Genomic DNA, 19,993 nt, shown 5'->3' on the forward strand with positions numbered 1-19,993 from the left:
ACTGATTACTTGACCAACACTGCTTGCCTCTGTGCAACATCACACTGGATAAATCAAACGATCAAAATGTGACTGAAGTGCAGACTGTTAGCTTTAATTCAAGCACTTTTAATAAAGTGCTGTATTAACTGTTTAAATATTATAAAAGTAACTGGACAAACTGACATAATTAAAAAAAAATAAAGATTATATTTAATACCTAAATTAAAAGCCTTTTCAGTCAATGACTGCCAAACATCATCAAATGCTCCATTTCCTTTCTTTAGATGTTCTTCCAGGCCTTTAATGCTACCATCTTCAGTTGTTATTTGTTTGTAAGTCTGTCTTTGTTCAGGTTTGTCTTCAGTAACGGAAAAGCATGCTCTATTGCAGGGGTGTCCAACTCCAGGCCTCAAGGGCCGGTGTCCTGCAGGTTTGAGATATCACCCTGGGTAAACACATCTGAATCAAATGATTAGTTCATTACCAGGCTTGTGGAGAACTCCAAGACATGTTGAGGAGGTAATTTAACTATTTAAATCAGCTGTGTTGGATCAAGGACACATCTAAAACCTGCAGGACACTGGCCCTTGAGGCCTGGAGTTGGACACTTCTGTATTATTGGGTTAAGATCAGGTGACTTACTTGACCATTAAAGAGATGCTCCTGGTCTGCAGAATGCTTTGGTGCATTATCCATTCAATTTTGTGAGGAGTTTCTTCAACCAAAGGAAATAATTCTGTGATCATCCACTTCAGTTGTCTTCTGTTGTCTTACAGGCCATTTAGTGTTGCCGAGCTGGGGAATCATAAAACCCCCCAAAACAAAACAACTAAAACAAAACAAAAGGTGATGAACAATAGATCAGACTTATTTTGAATTGTGAGCCATACAAAGCTAATTTAATAAAGTACAAGTGTTTAATAGGTCCTCTTCAGTGTTCACTATTTAGTTAGACTATATAAATTAATATTTCTAAGATGCAGTATTTAGTTTTAGTTCATGGTGAGCCCCACAAACTACAGCACCAAAACACAGCAAAACATTAGTGCAACATCCAATACTTTCTTCACAATTGGCTCAAATGGGCTTGAAATGAAGTCATTTGGATCCCTAGTCTTTCAAACACACACCTGTCTGCAGGAGATGATTTGAAGGGATTTTTAAGTCCGCCTCCTATTTGGCATATAATGATAACAAGTACCTTCAATCTTGCTGCAACTGTACAAAAAAAAAACAACCTAGGAAAGCAGAACTGTAATGAGAATACTGACAGATAGTGTAATCCAGGCCGGTTGTCCTAACAAAAAAGGTTAATAACTTAAGTGTTTGAAGCTCTTAAGGGGGGAAAAACTGACCTGCCAGACTGTCTGGGGCAGCCCACAGCCTAACTCAATTTCCTTGCAGGTGATCAGAATAGGATTGGATCAAGTTAACCTGATGCAGGTCAAGAGAAGAGCCAGCATCTGGAAGCAGAGGTGGGTCATGACATTAGAGCCTGCCTATATGGCAAACCAGAATTGTTTGGGTCTTCTTTTGAAATGCAATTACTGTTTTGAATCAAAATTACTGATCCCTGATATTCCAGCTCTTTGTTCACCATGAGTGAGTCTGCAGAAAGCGTCCAATAAAAAGAAGGACTTTAGTGGTCAGAATGACTCTTCATACAGTGAGAGAGTGTGGTGATTAAGAAGAGAAATGATAAGGGGCTAATGTCCTGCTAGACATTAGCCCTCTTTAGAATTAGCACATATATATTGCAGCACACTGTAGAAGAGATATTTTGTTCTTAATGATTATTGGAGTCCCCCCATTGTCTGCAGTTTTTAATGATATTTTATCTTTCTTGACAAATTCTGTCACAACTGAGGACATGATGACATTTCTAATTTACTGAAAGATATAAAACCTTTGATTGCTGAATAGTTCACTGCATATATCTAATACCAGACTGTGAGCCTGCGTGCCTTAAAGGTATGACACTGCACCGCAGTATTTAACTTTTTTTCCCCAATGAATTCACAAGGACAGTCAAAAAGAAATGAAAGCAACTACATCTGCAAACCAAGTGAGCATTTGCAATCTGACTCTGGAAATTGCTGGAAATGTTTTTGCACGCTACCACTATTGAAGAAAAACATAACACCCATCCCCAGTAAGCAATATTGCTCCCCTCTGTTTGATAGTTTTGCAGCTAATAGGATTATGCAAGAAGAGGCTGCATGTGATGGAGAGGTGGGGAGACTTCCATGATTTACAAGCCTGACAGGGACAATTAAGAGGGCACGCTCACTGGGCTATTACTCAACATGCACAAAATGAAAACACTGCCTTTCGTTTACATCAATGTAGCCATGAGGAGAGCAAGTGGAAGTGTAGCTGGAAAGAAATACTCTTTGTTTCAAACTAGGGAGCCCATTAAAAGCAAAGAGAGCCTCTGCATTTATGTTTTGCATGATAAATTCAAGCATTTTTGTCACAGACATAGCACTTTTCCCTTGTGTAGTATCCTAATAATTGTCTCTTGACACGGATTGAATGCTGCAACATGCTACAAGTATAGATGGCTGCATTTCTGTTGCTCTTTATTATCTGAATGTGTGTAACTGTCATGTGGTAGAGTGGACTACAAGTGATAGAATGATACTTAACATGACAAAATACAGGATTGTATTGTTGTCTTTACACAGCACAGATCCTGAGATTGGGCATGGGCAAAGGCTTTCAATGTCAATACAAAATAAAGAGAATGATAATGTCAGTTTTACAGCAACAGACAAAAATAACACAAGGTGATCGGTATCCACACTATGGCTGCAGAATTTGTTTAAGAGGAGCCTGTATCCACATCCATTAGCATCTTTCCTATATAACCTATCCTGGCACTTCCATGTAAGAAATTGCAGGTAGATAAAAGTATACAAACAGGACAGCACTGCAAGAGGCAATTAGAGCAGCTGCAGCATCTCTAGGATGGCCTGATGGGTCACGTGTGAATGCAGCAACGAGGGACTTCAAGAATCTCCCATCCCCACATCTGCTGAATAAATGAAGAGATCTCTCCAAAAAGCACAATATTCGTTGACAACTGATCAGGGTGGTGGAGAGGCATGCATATATATGTCTTTGCTCGTGGAATAGATAGAAAGGTGGGTAGCGTGCAGCTCACTATGACAGGCTGTGTTAACAGTATGCACACAGACTGAGGCATAAACATTGGGGTGATCAGAGCAAAATTAAAATTTTTATACACTATCTGGAGAAAATGGATGTCTCACCCATACTGTTTTTCTTTAATCCCACTCCCACCAGCCCCTGCAGGATTTGGGGCTATTACCACCCGCTCCTGCAAAAACACCATCCCCTTGATCCTGTCTAGATTTTCACCACTGCTATTTTTGATAGTTTTGTATAAAAGCAATCCAACAAGAAATACCGTTTATATGTAGCCTTTATGAATTTCTTTAATCTGAGACAATCATGGTTCAGTTACTCAAATGTTTAGCAAGCCAGTTTTATAATATATAAGGAAAAATAAGCCTAAATCAAAACTGGACTGAAAAAAAATGAGCACGACTAGAAAAAAACAGACCTATGGGTGTATTGCTTTGACAACCAGGCAAGTTGCATTTAAATCCATGTCTGTCCAGACTCATATAGTGAAGACCCTGCAGGGATTTAATAGGTGGGCATCAAAGATTAATGACACAGTCTTTTCCTAGATATTGTGGCAGAATAATGGAAAAGTATTGATGATATTCAAGAAATGTTAACCCTCACTCAGTCAATTTATTGGTGGGATTTTCTTATACTTGGCCTACTTATTTATATTTATTTCTTTTAAGTCAAGTCAGCTTTGTTTGTTTAGACATCAAGTGTCGGCCAAAGTGCTAAACAGAAGGCCAATGTAGTCACAATAAAAGAAAGAATTTTAATAAATGAGATCATACACATACATATACATATCCACATATATACATTATCCAATAAGATGAAAAAAAAATCAAAAGAAGTAAGACAGAATTGACCCCAAAAAGTGGACCAAAAGTAAATAAATAAACATTTATTTATTTATTTTGTGTTATTGCTATCAGGTTCATGTAAACGTGGTAGCGGGTCATGAAACATTCTGTGTAGTCTTGTTGCCGTGTGTGTGTGTGTGTGTGTGTTGTTAGCATTCTGCTCAAGTAACAAATTGTTTCCCATGTAATACTTAGAAAATCAATAATATGTTATTTTCACATTTTTGTACAGTCAGCCATGCTAACGCCTCCTTTTATGAATAGCACTTTTGGTTTGTGGGCTGGGATTGGGGTTAATTGAGTTGCATGTACACTGTACTATAGAAGGATGAAAAGCACCTAGAGAGGTGGAATTATGCTTGGAGCGAACAGGGATGAAAGTAGGTAGAGAGTATATGTGCCGGAAAATACAGGACAACTGAATTTTGCCAACAGGCGAAGCCATCTACAGCAAATGGGGGTGTGAGAAAGAGAGAAAAGACATGGTGGCACGGATGGAGACAAACTGATGAATTAAAACAGAAGGGCTCCAGCAAGAGTGAAAAGGGAGATTTACAAGACGATAGTGAGATCAGCTATGTATACAAGTACTTCTGATGAAAAGGCATGAGCCACAGCTACAGGCAGGGCAGTGAAAGATGCTCAGATTTGTGTTGGGAATGACAAAGATGGACAGAAACAGGAATCAGTATTGCACACCTTGGACTGCTAAGGGAAGAAGTAAGAGAGGTGAGCTTGATTTGGGTTCTGGGCATACTTTTAAAAGGATGTTGAAGGCCAGGCTACCAGTAAATAGAAGAATGGGAATGTCAAAGAGGAGGGAAGACATTTTAATTTTTTGATTCACAGAGGAAGATGCAGAGGACAAGATAGAAAGAGAAGTGGATAATCCTCTGTGGTCACCCCCTAAAGATGTTTAACAGCTCTGAACATCCATGCTACTGTGACCTGACATGACCAGCATACCTAACAAATACAGGATCACAGAGCCTGTGATAGACTCTCTTACTTTACAGCACTCGCAAGCTTTTTCTCTACCCCTGCATCTGAATCTTTAAATAGATTTGAAGCTTGATTCCTTCCCCAGCCTTATTTCCTCGGAAATAACGCGTACAACCTCCAAACACCCCATTACACGGCAGTAGCTGAGGTCATGTAACCACCTGAAAAGGTCAGAGTTTCTGCATCCACTTAATTTCACAACCACAAGAGGTGCCTCACTGCCCAAACCCTGACCTTTTCCCAAATCTAACCAATTTTATTTTCAGTGCCTGAAGCGCCAAACAACAACTGAGAACGAAAGTTTTAAAATGAGCTGAATACTAAGTCAGCCATATTAAAAACTATGATCCAACACAGTGCATGTCCTAGAGTCCTAGAGTTTGATCCACTTTGTCGCTACATCCTCTTCTGTTGTTGCTGCACATTAAGCAGGGAATTTGCATACCCATCACAACAAAGTTCCATGACAATGTCAATGAAAAATTCACTTTTTATTGACATTATTTACCTGGTGCGAGCATCTAATTTTAACACATTACTTTCCACTTTTCACCTCTTCACACAGCATTATATTGTGATGGTTTGTTAAAAGTGTCATTTCATGTATTTATTTAAGATCAGTTGAGCTTTCCAATGCTGGACTGTTTCCAACCATTTCTGCAACATTTTCTTTAACCAGGAATCTGACATTTTTACCTCCATCATGCAGTGACGGGTCTTCAGTTGTCAGGAGCCACAGTTTGAACCTCTCTCTCTTTGTCTGTCTTTTATTATTTGTTACACTTACATTTCTGTTCCTTGTGCTGGGGAAAACAGACTCTCTGAACGTGTGCACCATTATCCCTGCATTTAAATTATATCTCTCAATAACTCTAATGACCAGCTTTTTACATTGCCTTTGAGTTCTGCCATTATCTGCATTATTTCCAAATCCATGCAAGCATTGTTAACGGGAGCAGTTAGTAGGATCACTGGCATTTGCTGTGCTGTACCTGCCACAAATATAAGCCACAAGCTGAGCCTAGCCATTATCTGTTTGGTAGCTTTCTCTCCTCAGGGGCCTTTCACATACTCTTACATTTTAACAGTATGCAATCAAATTCTCTGCATGCATGTTTTTTTTCACTGGGGCATATTAATAATCACTTATTTTGATTTGAGTTTTACCCCTGTTCTTAAGGCCTTTACACACCAGACACATAAAATACAGCCAATTGTTTCATTAGTTAAAAATATTTTTCTGACTCACCTATTCTCACAAATGACTCACACCGACTGCATAATTTCGCGGTACCAATGTCCAGCATTTATTTTCTCAAAGCAAGCTTGATTTTCCCATCTAAATAAACCGATTTGATCAGATTCACTACATTTGGCAACAAGTGTGCTCATGGTTCAAAATGTGTATCGGTACTGAATATAGTCTTAGAATCAAGTGGCGTGTCTTTCGTTGACTCTCAGTGTTTGTGCTACTTCCTGTTTTATTTTGGTAGTCCTTGTCACATGTGCATTTTGTTCAGTTTTGCTTCCCCTGACTTGTTATGTCTAATTTGTTCCTGTTGTGTTCCCATGTGGTTCCACTTCTCTAATCTCCCCCCAGTGTATATACTGTCTCTGTTTTCCTCTGTGCTTTGCCAAAATGTTTGTTTATCTATGCTTGTGTTTTCTTCGGGTTTCATGGGCTCTGTTACTAGCTTTTCTCAGTTTAGGTTCTCTGTTATAGTTCCCTGTGTCAGGGGTTGCTGAGTGGATGAGAAGGAGGACCCAAACGCTGGACTCACAGGTAGGTAGGTGAAGGTTGGTGTTTATTGCGATGGAGTGAACAAACAGAACAGAGGTAGGAAATGGCTGGCTGGACGACTGAATGAATGAAGGACTGACTGAATGGCTGGCTGACTGAACAAACGACAACGTAACATCAATGACACGACAAGGGCTGAAGGGAAGAGAGGGCTTAAATACATGATTGACAATGACAACAATTGGAGACAGGTGAGTGAACAGCTGAACATAATGAACTAATGATAAATGGGAAGAGGACTGAACATAATGCACACAGACTAAGGCTAACACAATAAAACAGGAAGTGGAACAGGCAGTAGGTAAACGGTGAACATGAACTGAAAATACTGGGTCAACGACCCAGAAACCCTGACACCCTGCTATGTTTTGTTTTTTAATTTTTCAATTATTTGACAATCAGCCTTATTAAATGGCTCACCTTCAGTTAAATCCACGCTGCCTCCCAGCTTCACTGAGTCTGCACACCTTGTAGATTATGACACATTATTGCATTATGCTTGATTTTGACTTCATTTTTTTCGCAGTGCGTTTTTTGAGGAATTTTCTGCAAAAACGGTTTGGAATGTCATGTTGCTATGAGCATGCTTTGCTCATAGTGTTTATACATACGTAGTGCAGTATCAAAGACTAAAAAGCCTTTATACTTAAATATCTGTGTGGCCTCACTGTCACTGACTAAAAGTGAGACAAAAAGAACGTAGTTCTCAATCATCAGTGCTCAGTGATCATCAGGTAATGATTTTTGAACATAAACAGTGTAAAAGATGAGTGTAGCTACTGTGACGTCATACATTGTTTTCTGAAGTCCTGTTTTGAAACTTTGAGATGAGTGTTTCCTTCATTGCAATCTTGATTGCTAAAAAAATCCCCACTGTCACAAGGAGGAACGGGTATGACTGTGAAACCACATGCTTTTTGGCTAATGGCTTGTGATTGACAATTAGCCAATATGCATGTGGTTCAAAATGACTCACAGAGCCTAAATACTGAATAGAAAATCATCTGTCTGATGAAAACGATACTGAGGTGCATTATTGACAATATCATGAACTTTTCTGTTGGTAAGTGCAGCTGTTTTTGCAGCTGCCTGTATTAATGGTAAATACGCATATATAGTTTGACAGAACTATTTGTCATCTTTAAATGAAAAGTAACTACTTATAAGGCATACTATGTATGTTGTTACGACCCTCTCACACTCATGAAAGCCACGGCCTGCTTTTTGGTTGGCCTGGGAGGATCGTCAGCGAATGTCTTGCAGGCTATCAAAGCTGGCCCAGGTGAACTGCTCAGTCTCTCTTCCACTCCATCTTAAATCAATCTATTGGATGGATGGGTTCCACAAACTGGCTGTGTATTTTTTTTAATCGATTAATTCTAAGTAACCAAGTTCTAATCGACAGATAAAAAGCAATACAAAACATTCAATCATCAATCTAGCAATCAACCAACAAGTTTTTAAAAAGCCATATATTAAAATAAAAAAACAGTAGTTCCTCCAACTTAGAAAAAAATAAGGGTTTCTCATTAGTATACATCAGCTTAAAGTACTGCTATCATCACTGCAGTGAACATTGACAAAGTTTTTTTCATCATATGCTTTGTGTAAATACATGTTTCCTAAGTCCACATGTTGCACAAGCTCACCTGTTTGACTCTAAAGTGACATTTTGATGTGTTACCAGGTACAACCCACAATCTTCCTGCCCTCCGATTATAGAACTTTGAATATTGTGATAAAATCCTATCATTGCTGAAATAGAACTCTTTACAGCTGACTCTCATGAAGTTTGAAGCTTGTGTCACCCAGGTTGTCTGTTATGTTACATTGTAAAGCTTAGCTGAAATACCTTTTAGCAGCACTTTAGTGCTTTTTCAAATTGATTTCTCAGCATTCACAAAAATCCTAAACACCTGAAAAGTGTTTACTGTTCTCCTGTTTGATGTGCAGCGAGTGTCTAATGTTTTATATGTAACTCATAATTGCAAATACAGCATTGTATACATGTGGGGGCAGAGGAAAGACGTAAAGGCTGGGGAATACATTGCTGTTATGGTTATATAATTGGAAACCTCCTGCTGCTTGTGCAAAACAGCCAATTTACTTGTGACCCGTGTCACACAGCCACAATTACCTCCATCCAATTAGAGACAGATCTTTAGCTCAGCCTACAGCAAGTACTTTCAATTTTCTTTGCCAGGAATACTCCATTTTGGTTTCAGATCTCTTTTCCTCAGGATTGTGCCTTCCATAAAAATCATGGTTCCTGCCCCTAAAAATTAAATTGTTGAGGATTTTGCTGTGTCACAGCAGGAGGAAGGAAAATGTGGACGAGTATGTGTGTGTACTGACTGTCTGGAAATGACTGACGATGAATGATATTTTTTCCCTGATTTGTTCTTTTTCTGATCTGTTTTTTGTTTATTTCTTCTTCTTTTTTCTTTTTTGCTTTGTAATTGCCAGATTTCCAAAATTCCAGAAGATTGCCAGAATTTCTCAATGTGTAATATTGTTTAAAGCGAAGGCTACTGAGCCACCAGTCAATGGACATTTCGATACAACATCGAAACATTCAATATATGTCCAGTCTGAGGAGAGATCAGCAGTGGGTGTTGAAGAACACAGTGTGTAAACCCAGTGATGAGTAAGCACTTCCACTATTGCTCCTGACAGATCTGACAGCTTCTCTCCACTAATACCGAGCTGCAGCTTCATCTCAAGGGTGTATGAATTGAGACAGATTATTTGGGGAGTGATTCAGAACTGTCATTATTAAGTCCTCAATGAAATATGGTGCGATTCTATGGGGCCGCTTTGAACAAGACAAACCACTCATTCTAATGCCTCTCGTCCAAGCGGCATTTCCAGAAGGGATGTAAAGACCATGACCACAGAAACCAAAGAATGCAGAAAGATAAGGTTTGAAAAAAATGATGAAATTGCAAGAGAGTTAGAAAAATGATAGGGAAAGTAGTTTCAACCCAAGAAGAGCTGATATATTCATGAATCACTGTGATTAGAATTTCTATTCTGCTACTGCAGCCATTACAGCAAATTCTCTTTTCCACATAATTTGTGTTTGTAGATATTTGTATTCATCGTGGCTCCATGGACTCTACACCTCACATAACAAAAGCCACCTGGTTTGAACCGGGAGGAAACACAAACCCAACCAGGACTGTCTAGCATATTCCTTTTGCCAGTCTCAAAAAAGGATAAATGCATCAGCATAAAATCTGCACCAAATCTGCATCTTCTGCATCTTGGAAATAGGACAGCAGCCAAAATCCTAATGAAGTATATTCAGTAACTGCAAATAATATTATTAGCAGTTACTGGTATTTAATATCTTATTGCATATAAAAATATATACACAGTTTGTGTGTTATGTGTTTGATTAGGGTTAGGGTTAGCCAAGTAGTGTATATTGTTAGAGTTGGGCAAAATTAATAAATAAACCATTGTAAAGTCCTCAGAAGTGATGGGAACATCACTGCAGTGTGCTGTGCTCGATGCTCATTAGCTGACTATAAGTAATCACACAGCATATCAGATTTCTAGTAGAAACAGATGGCCACGCGGTGATCTGAATATTATTATCATTGTGTTACTGTGGATGTATCAGAAGAGTTTTTTTTTTTTTTCATTTTATACACAAAATTAGAGGAAAAAAATGTTTCAAGCAACACAGATGTTTAGCTTATTATCCATCACACTACCTTCAGTCTGTTTGGTGCCAGATTCATTCTGCAGCATAACAACAAGCCCAAATATACATACAATATTAAGTCGTAAAGAACTGTCCTAGGCTACAAGAAGAAAAGGAACAGATGGTATTGTTCCCTTGATCTTACATCATTGCATCAGTCTGGGATTACATTAAGAGACAGAAGCAACTGTGACAGGAGAAATAGTAAGAAGAGAAGAAACAGTACATTCTTAGCAAGTTCTCATAGATGCGTGTAATACTTAGCAGACCTTGTGCCACATTTTAATTTAATATAGGATCTATTTCTGCAGTTTCTGTGTAATAAGCAAGAAACAGAGCTGGGAATTGCAAAACTGCCTGTTTCTATTTAATAACATAACCTGTTAAAGCAAACTTAAAAAGTGTGTGATTATTACCTGGAAACACTTGTGGTAGTTTCTGTGTAATAAGCAGGAAACAGAGCTGCAAAATGCAAAGCTGCCCGCTTCCATTTAATAAAGTCCTGAGCAAGTTTTCAAGGATCGAGACTTTCATGTAACTTTTAAAGGATCTTGAGCAAACTGTAGTTCTCTGGGATTTCTGAGCATCTTTCAAAGATTTTCCCTGGACACAGGACCTCAAAGCTGCATGAGGTCCCTTCAGCTGATCCATCTACTGTTTGCTGAAGTCTCATTAGAAATGTTAGATATGGTTGCAGTGGACGGCTGGCTGTCAAGTAAGGCTGGCAGAAACTCACTGGCAATAGGTGTCATGGAGTGATGAATCTAGATTTAAAATCTTAGGTTCAAATCATGGGGCAGCACGGTGGCACGGTGGTTAGCACTGTTGCCGCACAGCAAGAAGGTCCTGAGTTCAATTCCAACATCAGGCCGGGGTCTTTCTGTGTGGAGTTTGCATGTTCTCCCCGTGTTTGCATGGGTTCCCTCCGGGTACTCCGGCTTCCTTCCACCGTCCAAAGACATGTAGCTTGTGGGGATAGGTTAATTGGATAATCCAAATTGTCACTAGGTGTGAATGTGCGAATGAAGGTGAGTGCGAATGGTTGTCTGTCCCTGTGTGTTGGCCCTGTGGCAGACTGGCGACCTGTCCAGGGTGTACCCTGCCTCTCGCCCTATGACAGCTGGGATAGGCTCCAGCGCCCCCTGCGACCCTGAAAAGGATAAGCGGAAGCAAATGGATGGATGGATGGATGGATGGATGGTTCAAATCATGGTCAGGATGTACTGAGGAGGTCAGGAGTGTCGGGACATTTGTAAAACATTGTCATGGTTCGGGGCTGCAGTACAGTCTGATTTTGATCCATCACACAATATCATCGTGAAACTATTTGCTTGGCTATCATTTTTAAGTATGACAATGACCCCAAACGTGTTGCCAATGGAGTGAAATATGTGGAAAAGATTACTGAATGGAGTCTGTCTTGGGGTGAGAGGCAGTGTCCACCCTGGACAAGTCACCAGTCTGTCACAGGGACATAGACATAGACAGACAACAATTCGCACTCACACCTATGAGCAATTTAGTGTTTCCAATTAACCTATCCCCCCCAACTGCATGTCTTTGGATTGGGGAGGAAGCTGGAGTCCGCAGAGAGAGCCCACGCAAACACGTGGAGAACATGCAAACACCCAGAAAGATGGTGGAATTGAACTCAGGACCTTTATGCTGTGAGGCAATAGTGCTACCACCGTGTCATCGTGTTGCCGTATATGTTATATGTATTTTGTTAATGTAAAATGCCCAAAAGCCAGAACGGCATTTCTAATTTGAATACTTTGCCACTGAAGTCTGACCAATATTCCATCAACATGTAGCACAGTCTTTATGCTTGGTGCACTAAATGACCAGTAGTGTTAGTTACCACTGAGATAGGATATGAGCTCAAACGGAAAAACTGATGAGTAACAGTGATTTAATTTGAATGGGCAGAGATGACATCTTCATGCATGAGGGAACTTCAAAGCCATATTTGGTGAGTCACAAATGATGGCAGGGATGATGAAGTGTGGTTTCCTGGAGATCTTATATTAGCCAAGATAAATCAAAGCTGTAGCTTCATGTGTGATTAATATTTTTTTCATCTACCCTATTAAATATTGTTCGAAGCTCATCTCTTTTGCAGAGCACCACACAGAGCATATCTTTTTAGACTAATTCCACATAATATGTTCTGTTCATCTGTGCTATTCTGAGAAGCTTTTTTTTTTTGATGAGATAAAACCACTGCAAAACTAATGCATATCTGAAAATATCTGATTAGTCGCAACAATATGGGCTACCATGGAAACAAAAAAATCTTCCAGTCTAAAGTAGCGCAGAGTGAAAAGACATGAACCCAAGCACATCCAGCATCACTGGGGCTCAGAGATCATTTCTCACTTTGAAGTGCGCTGTCGACCAGTGCCTGCAGTTGCTGTTGACACAGACTGGAAGCAAACAAAATCTGGGCCATTATGTATTTAATGATGGAAGAGGACATACCCGAGAGACCACAACTGTTACTCTCTAGGCTCTGTGGACAGCAGGCTGTTAGAACTGCACAGACTAAAAAAAATAATTTGACAATTTCAAGATCTTAACGTGCAGATACTGAAGTGGCTGATATAAATAAAAGTGTACCTAGAAATGAGCGCGATTAAGCTGCAGCGCTCTAGATTTTTTCACACAAAATTCTGATGAATTTTCTTTACAGAAATTTTCTTTACAGGAAATGTAAAGACTAAGAAGTTTATTCTTAGTAGTAAATCTAAGAAGAAATATATATTTATATATTGTAGTGCAGATGGATCAGATTTCTTAGCTATAGTAGAAGTATGGCTCTAGGCAGTTAGTCAGTCAATCAAGATCACTTATTTGTAACAGGAAATCAAGGACCGTGTTGGGGATCATTAATCATGCATTGCAATTCTCTAACCTTTCCTCATTACCAGTAGGTCAAGTGCTTAAATAAAAGGTCTTGCAAAATTTGACGCACGTATTAAGGTGTCCCAAAGGAAACATAATGACTGTAGTGAGAAATGCTAGCACAGCAGACCTTTTTGTTTTGATGTAGCGCGCCAACGGTGAATCAAAACCCGACTATACATCCCTGTAAATATTTCTTCTAAAAACTCCCCAAAACATCATAGAGTAAAAATATACAATGTACCATACAATACTGAAACCAGCTTATAAAGCTGCGCAAACTTCCTTGCTTCTGACAATGGGAGTAATTACAAAAGCACTGTGGATAGGATGCATGCATCCAGTAAGGAGAAGCCACACTGTTTGTCCTTACCGTTGATTGCATCCAGCCTGTAAATTACTGCCATCTTGTGGCTGCAGTTGGCTATTGACTCTGGAAGCAGGATTAACTCTGCCTCCGAATTCACTGAAATCTGCAGTCTTGACTTCATGGACAGGATAAAAATTACTAAAACCTGTCAAGCTGTGAGATCAGAAGCTTTTGCTGGTTGTTCGTGCACATGTTTTAATTGCGCCTTTAGCATAAGCTGAACAGTTGCATCCTCCACCAGCACAGATTCTCATCTCTAACAAACAACCTGTCTAACAGTACATCTTAAATAGCTATTTTGCTAGGTATTTTCAAAGTATTTTACTTCTACTTCTACTTTAAATGAATGGTTATAAAACACTCATTATTGACAACTAATGGAAAACATTTAGATGACAACTGAATACTTACCGTTGTCTTGTTGATGATGGTGGTAGTAGTGGTGGTGGGGGGTCTGTGAAAGTCACCACACATCACTGCTATGTTGCTAATCTTGCTCCTTTTGTCAACTCTGGCAAAACAGTCTTTTCTGGTTGATACATTTCTACCAATCTGCCAGCAGTAATGTAAAATGCAGAGCAATAGAAACATTTTCCCAGCAATTGTAGCGTTATTCAGCATTGGGTAAATTTGTTTTGCAAAGGCTTGAAAGTAATGGCTATTACCGTATACATAAAAGTCACTTATTCCAGCACTGACTGCATCATTGAGGATATCAGTTGCAAATTGCTATTTGTCCTAAAACTAAAAGGGACATTGTAAAAACCCCAAAAAAAGATGCTGAAGAGAGCTGTCTGTGTCTTCCAATTGTTGGTCCAACAAAAGCATGCTGGTCTAAGTCTCCAGTGACAGATTATGTGTGTTTGAATGCGGTCTCAGGAGACCTGGGCACACAGTGAATATGCAAATAAATCTACAGACAACCAATTACGCTGATAACTTTTCAAACAACTCTTCAAACCACAAGGAAGAGACATGTTGCAACTTGAAAAACACAAAGAGAGTAAGACGTGAGAGAGTGAGAGTCACAGTATGAAGATATTTTGACAATGTATGAGTTTACATTCAACACTAGATTATAATGGCAACACTTTAAAACACAATGACCTGCCAGTGCATTTATAGACCATATAAAATAGGTACCCAGTAATCATCTATCCAATGGAAAAATTATGGGTTATGTAATATTTCTATATTACATTGATTAGTTGTGTGTTTACATGCCTGTGTTGGATAATGGAAATGAGTTAAGCAGAATTAGCGTTGGCTTCTCTGTGGGAGTTTTTTACAGATAGTAAAGCCAATTTTCCAGTGACATTAATAGTGATTAATAGTGCTGTGTTGTCAACGCTGTTTGATCGGACACAAGTGGAGAGGCAGTTTGGTGGGAAGATTCCTAAAAAAGAGCCAGAGTCAACACAAAGACATGCTATTTGTTTAACAAGAGCTATAGAAGTATAGCTGATACTACTCTGTATTGCTCAGGTAAAAACCTAGAACAGCTTCTGACTACAGCGGAAAAGGAGTTAAATATATTAAAAAACTGGTTTGATGTAAATAAGTTATCATTAAATATAAAGAAAACAAAACTGATTATTTTTGGCACTAGACAAATGAAAAATGTATCTAAAATCAGGGTTAATGGAATTGAAATTGAAAGAGTGTACGAAAATAAATTTCTTGGAGTGATAATTGATGATAAGCTGAGTTGGAAGTCTCATATAAACCATGTGAAAACAAAAATGTCAAAAACCATTGCTATTCTCTATAAAACAAAGCATGTCCTGAACAAAAAATCATTATACACACTCTATTGTACTCTGTTGCTTCCATATATGACTTACTGTCTGGAGATATGGGGTAATGCATATAAAACGAACACTCTTCCTATTTTCAAGTTGCAAAAAAGAGCTATAAGAATTATAAACCAATCAAACTATATAGAACCAACTAACATTTTGTTTATTAATCTGAATACCCTGAAATTTTATGATTTAGTTGAATATAAAATGGCACAGATAATCTATAAAGCACAAAATAACTTGCTTTGCCCCAGTACTCAGAAGCTGTTCAAAGTCAGAGAGAGTCAATATGACTTAAGGGGAACAGATTTCTTTAAAAAAAACAAGATAAGGACAAATATAAAGCAGAGATGTGTTTCTGTTAGAGGAGTTAACCTGTGGAATAGTTATGACAGTGATTTAAAAAGGTGTAGTTCATTTTCCTTGTTTAAAAATATGTTTAAAAATAGAGTATTAGAAAAATATATATATCAAGAATGAAAAGAGCAAAAAAAACAAAAACAAAAAACAAAAAAAACTCTTGATTCTTTTGCTTTGATGTAGTTACTTATCTAAGGTGGAAAGTTTTTTGTTTTTTTCTTGTTTGTTTGTTTGTTTGTTTGTTTTGTTTTTGCTTTGTTTTATTATTTGCTTCGAGCCCTGTGTACAGGAGCTGCATGCTAAAAGATCTTTTGTTAAAAGGGTTGGCGTAATAAGCAAATGCTTCAGCCAATACCTTTTGATTAGCCTTGTCTCATGCTTTCTTGCTTTGTGGTAGATCTTTGTTCTGTCTTCACTGAGATATTTGAATGCTAATCAATAAAAACATATCACTCACAAAAAAAAAAAAAAAAAAAGAAGGAGACTGACCAGCAGCTGAATGAGTAGAATAGAAAATGAACAGAAATAGAATAGAAATATCCTTTGATGTCCCTCATTAGGGAAATGTAGGTGCGTGGAGCATGCAGATTCACACAAAAATAAAAATAAAAAGGAAAAAATGTACAGTTATTAAAAATAGCATACTCGGATCCAAAGAAATGTGCAACTGAGTAAGATAATCTTTTTTAAATGTGCAAAAAATGGTGTATATTTGTGCTTTATAAACAATGGCAGACTATTTACAGAAAATGTAAAAAACTGTGCAAATGACAGCAGGGATGTAAACAACTTTTTGTGTTTGTTGGGCGCAGTGATGGTTATAAAGTCTAACAGCTGCTGGGAGGAAAGACCTGCGATAACACTCTAGAATGCAGCAGTCTGTCACGGAAGATGCACTCCACTTCTGCAACAGCTTTATGCATGGGTTGGGAGACATTGTCCAAGAGTGATGTGATTTTTGCCAAAGTTCCTCTACCGCTTCCTATAACCTGCACTGGGTTCAGGGGGAATCCTAGCACAGAGCTGGGCTTCCTGATGAGCTTATCCAACTGCTTCCTCTCAGGTGTAGACAAGCTGCTATGCATTAATAAGGGGAGTCTGCGTAAACTTTCATGGTAAATTAAAAAATTAAAATTAAAATGGACTCCACAAGACCAAAAAGGTGGCTTGCGATATCAGGAAGCACAACTTTATCAGCATGTCCTATAAGTCCTGATGAGCCCCAGCTGAGAAGCTGTTTGGGAGATGCTCTGACACAGTAGTCTAGCAATTACAACTGGACTCTTGTTTAACTGTATAGGTGCTTGACACTTGCCCATTTCCAGTGCTTCCAACATTAAGTTCTAGTGCTCACCCTATGCAGTTTCATGAATGTAATAAATGTTGTTCACCTCACCTGTCGTGTTTTTTAATGTTGTAGATGATCGGTATAATCACCATGCTCAATATTTTTATGTCTGAAGCAAAAATGCTGTTCTCTTCAGCTTCTCAACAGTGCCAAAAACTGTTTTCCTCAGGTGCTGAGAAGATGTGAGAAAGTCCTTGTTTATTCATGTTTCCAGCTATCTCTAGTGATCTTACTTGTTCGGATCCCAACGAGTTTTCTGCATACAGTAGGAAAATCCTTATGAATAATTTAGATAAAAGATAAAAATGTATGTTTACTGCTTTGGCTGTTTCATATGCTAATCCAAACATTTCTATTTCACCTAGGGATCTTCTGCGGATCTGAGAGAAGCGTTTGACAGTGCATACTCCCCTCACCTTTGAGATGTTGGAGAGCTTGACAGAGACCAGGAAATCGAATGGAAGAAACGGAGCAATGCTTGTGTCTCAGCCTCAACATTGCACCTCAATCTTTTATGTAAAATCTGCTGTTTTCCATTTCATATGCTTTCCCTTTCCAAGCCTTGATTTAAATTGGGCATGGCCACTTTAAAATCTTTGCATTTACTGTACAGTGGCCCAGAGGCTCAAGCTGTCCTCTGGGATCTAAACCTAATGAATGGTTAAGCTGACAGTCATCAGCAAGTAGCGAGCACTTTTTTGCATAAATCTGGGCACTCCCCTCACAGCCTTTGGCATGTCAATAAACGGAGTAGTAGAGGAGGAAGGATTGTGGCAAGCGGTGGAGGGGGGGATTTTTTTGTACTTGTCAACTCTGTCTTGTTCCACTCATTAAGTACAGTGAGATTAAGCTGGTGTTGAGACTGAGGGGGAGCTGTGGTTCATGGCAGGTTGAATTGGCATGCATGCAGTGGGCTCAGTCAGAAGCTCATCATAGGTCTATGAACAAGCAGGCCTGGGAAGAAAACAGACAATTAAATCAATAATTCGGCAGTCAGCAGATCACTGCACTGGCTGCTGCTCCCTGTCAGCCTTTAAGAAGAAAAAATAATACGAAGAAGCCTTTCTTCTCTTCATATTCAAGTTGCTTATATAAGCTAAGAATGATGAAACCTTTGTCCTGCGTCAGGAACCTCCTATGACATCTCTTTCTCAACTTCAACCTTTAACTCTGAAATAATCAAAGCATATGTCTGTGACAAAACTGTCTCTCAGTTGGGGTTTTATCATTTTATGTTAACCAGCAAATCAGCAGTATTAGAAGCTGTGGAGTCCCTCGAGATTCAGCTTCTTTTTCACAGCCCAAAGTTGCCCAATCATATTGAAATATGGGGAAAATTGAGGTGAAGGCGACATCTTAAAGTCTTTGTTATGTTGTACCAGCCGTTATATGTAACAGCATGCAGTTGTGACACCACTGGATTCTTACCAAGTATATGTCTGTGCCCTGTTGGGATTGAGAATAGACTGTTGTCATTTCTCTGAGGCCAACTTTTGATGCTTTGGAGCCAGCGGGTGGGTGCTTTTGATCATGGACATTGCCTTTGTTGCCCTTATGCTTCTAGTCACTGAAGTCTAGTCTATGCTTTGTGTTTTGTCGTGGACTGCAGAATGAAACTGGGACAATCCAGCACCTCTGTGAATCTGTTGTTGACAGATAAGAATTGATTATGCAGAAAATAAGCCTAAAAGTTTTTGCACAGTACTGTTGGCATCCAGTAAACGTAGACATGGAACAAGCTTGGCTAATAGAGGCCACTTCAGGTTTTCTCTCAATGGAATTTTCGTTTCATTGCTTTTTAAATGTTTGATATTCTTTACCAGCAAAAGCGTTATAGATCTTTTACAATTTTATCTGTATCCTGCAGCATTTCACCACTTAACTTTGGCAAAACTTCTATTTACAACATTTTTTGGAATACCAGTCAACAACTAAATAGTATTCTAATAAGCGAAGAAGAAGAAGAAGAAGAAGAAGAAGAAGAAGAAGAAGAAAGAAAAAAGAAAAAACTGGTACAGTGTCTGCAGGTTTCAGCGACTGTTAATAGAGACTTTACTTAAGCATGAAGCAAGAAGCAGGAAGAGGTAAAAACAAAACTAAAACATGTATATAAATCATAACAAGATGATAATAATAGGATCATATATACATGAAGAGTATTTTTTGTGTTTTGGCTTTGATCAGTTTGGACAGCTTTGATGTAACTTCCTCCCCCTTTAAAGCAGAAACCCTTTTTCTCCACAAACAACATTTAATCTGTTTTCATATTTATGTTTTCTCTGTTAGAAAAGGTTACAGGATACAATATATTATTAATCCTCTTAACTTAAAAAAAAAAAGTAGAATAATGTGAGAAACTTAAGAAGTCTGGAAAATCAATATTTCTCTTTCTCCAGTGTGGTATTTTTCTATCTGTGCCTCTCTATTACTCCCTCCCGTCATTTCATTTTCTGTGTTGTCTCAGATTCTCATTAACACCGCTGCCCTGTTGGCTCTTCGCCTCCCCGATCGCCCCCTTTGTGAAGCTACATAGCCACTTCTTTGCTTGATTCAGCCCATCTCACCACCTTTCATAAACAATGTGTCAGATGTATGAAAGTAATGGGGGGGTAGGAGACATCCAATTAAAAGCACAATGCATTATTATTTCACAGCTCCCCGTCTCTGCCATCTGCAAAAGCCCTTCATATTAT

The sequence above is a fragment of the Neolamprologus multifasciatus genome, chromosome 13, assembly GCF_963576455.1.
Source record: "Neolamprologus multifasciatus chromosome 13, fNeoMul1.2, whole genome shotgun sequence".
Taxonomy (NCBI): domain Eukaryota; kingdom Metazoa; phylum Chordata; class Actinopteri; order Cichliformes; family Cichlidae; genus Neolamprologus; species Neolamprologus multifasciatus.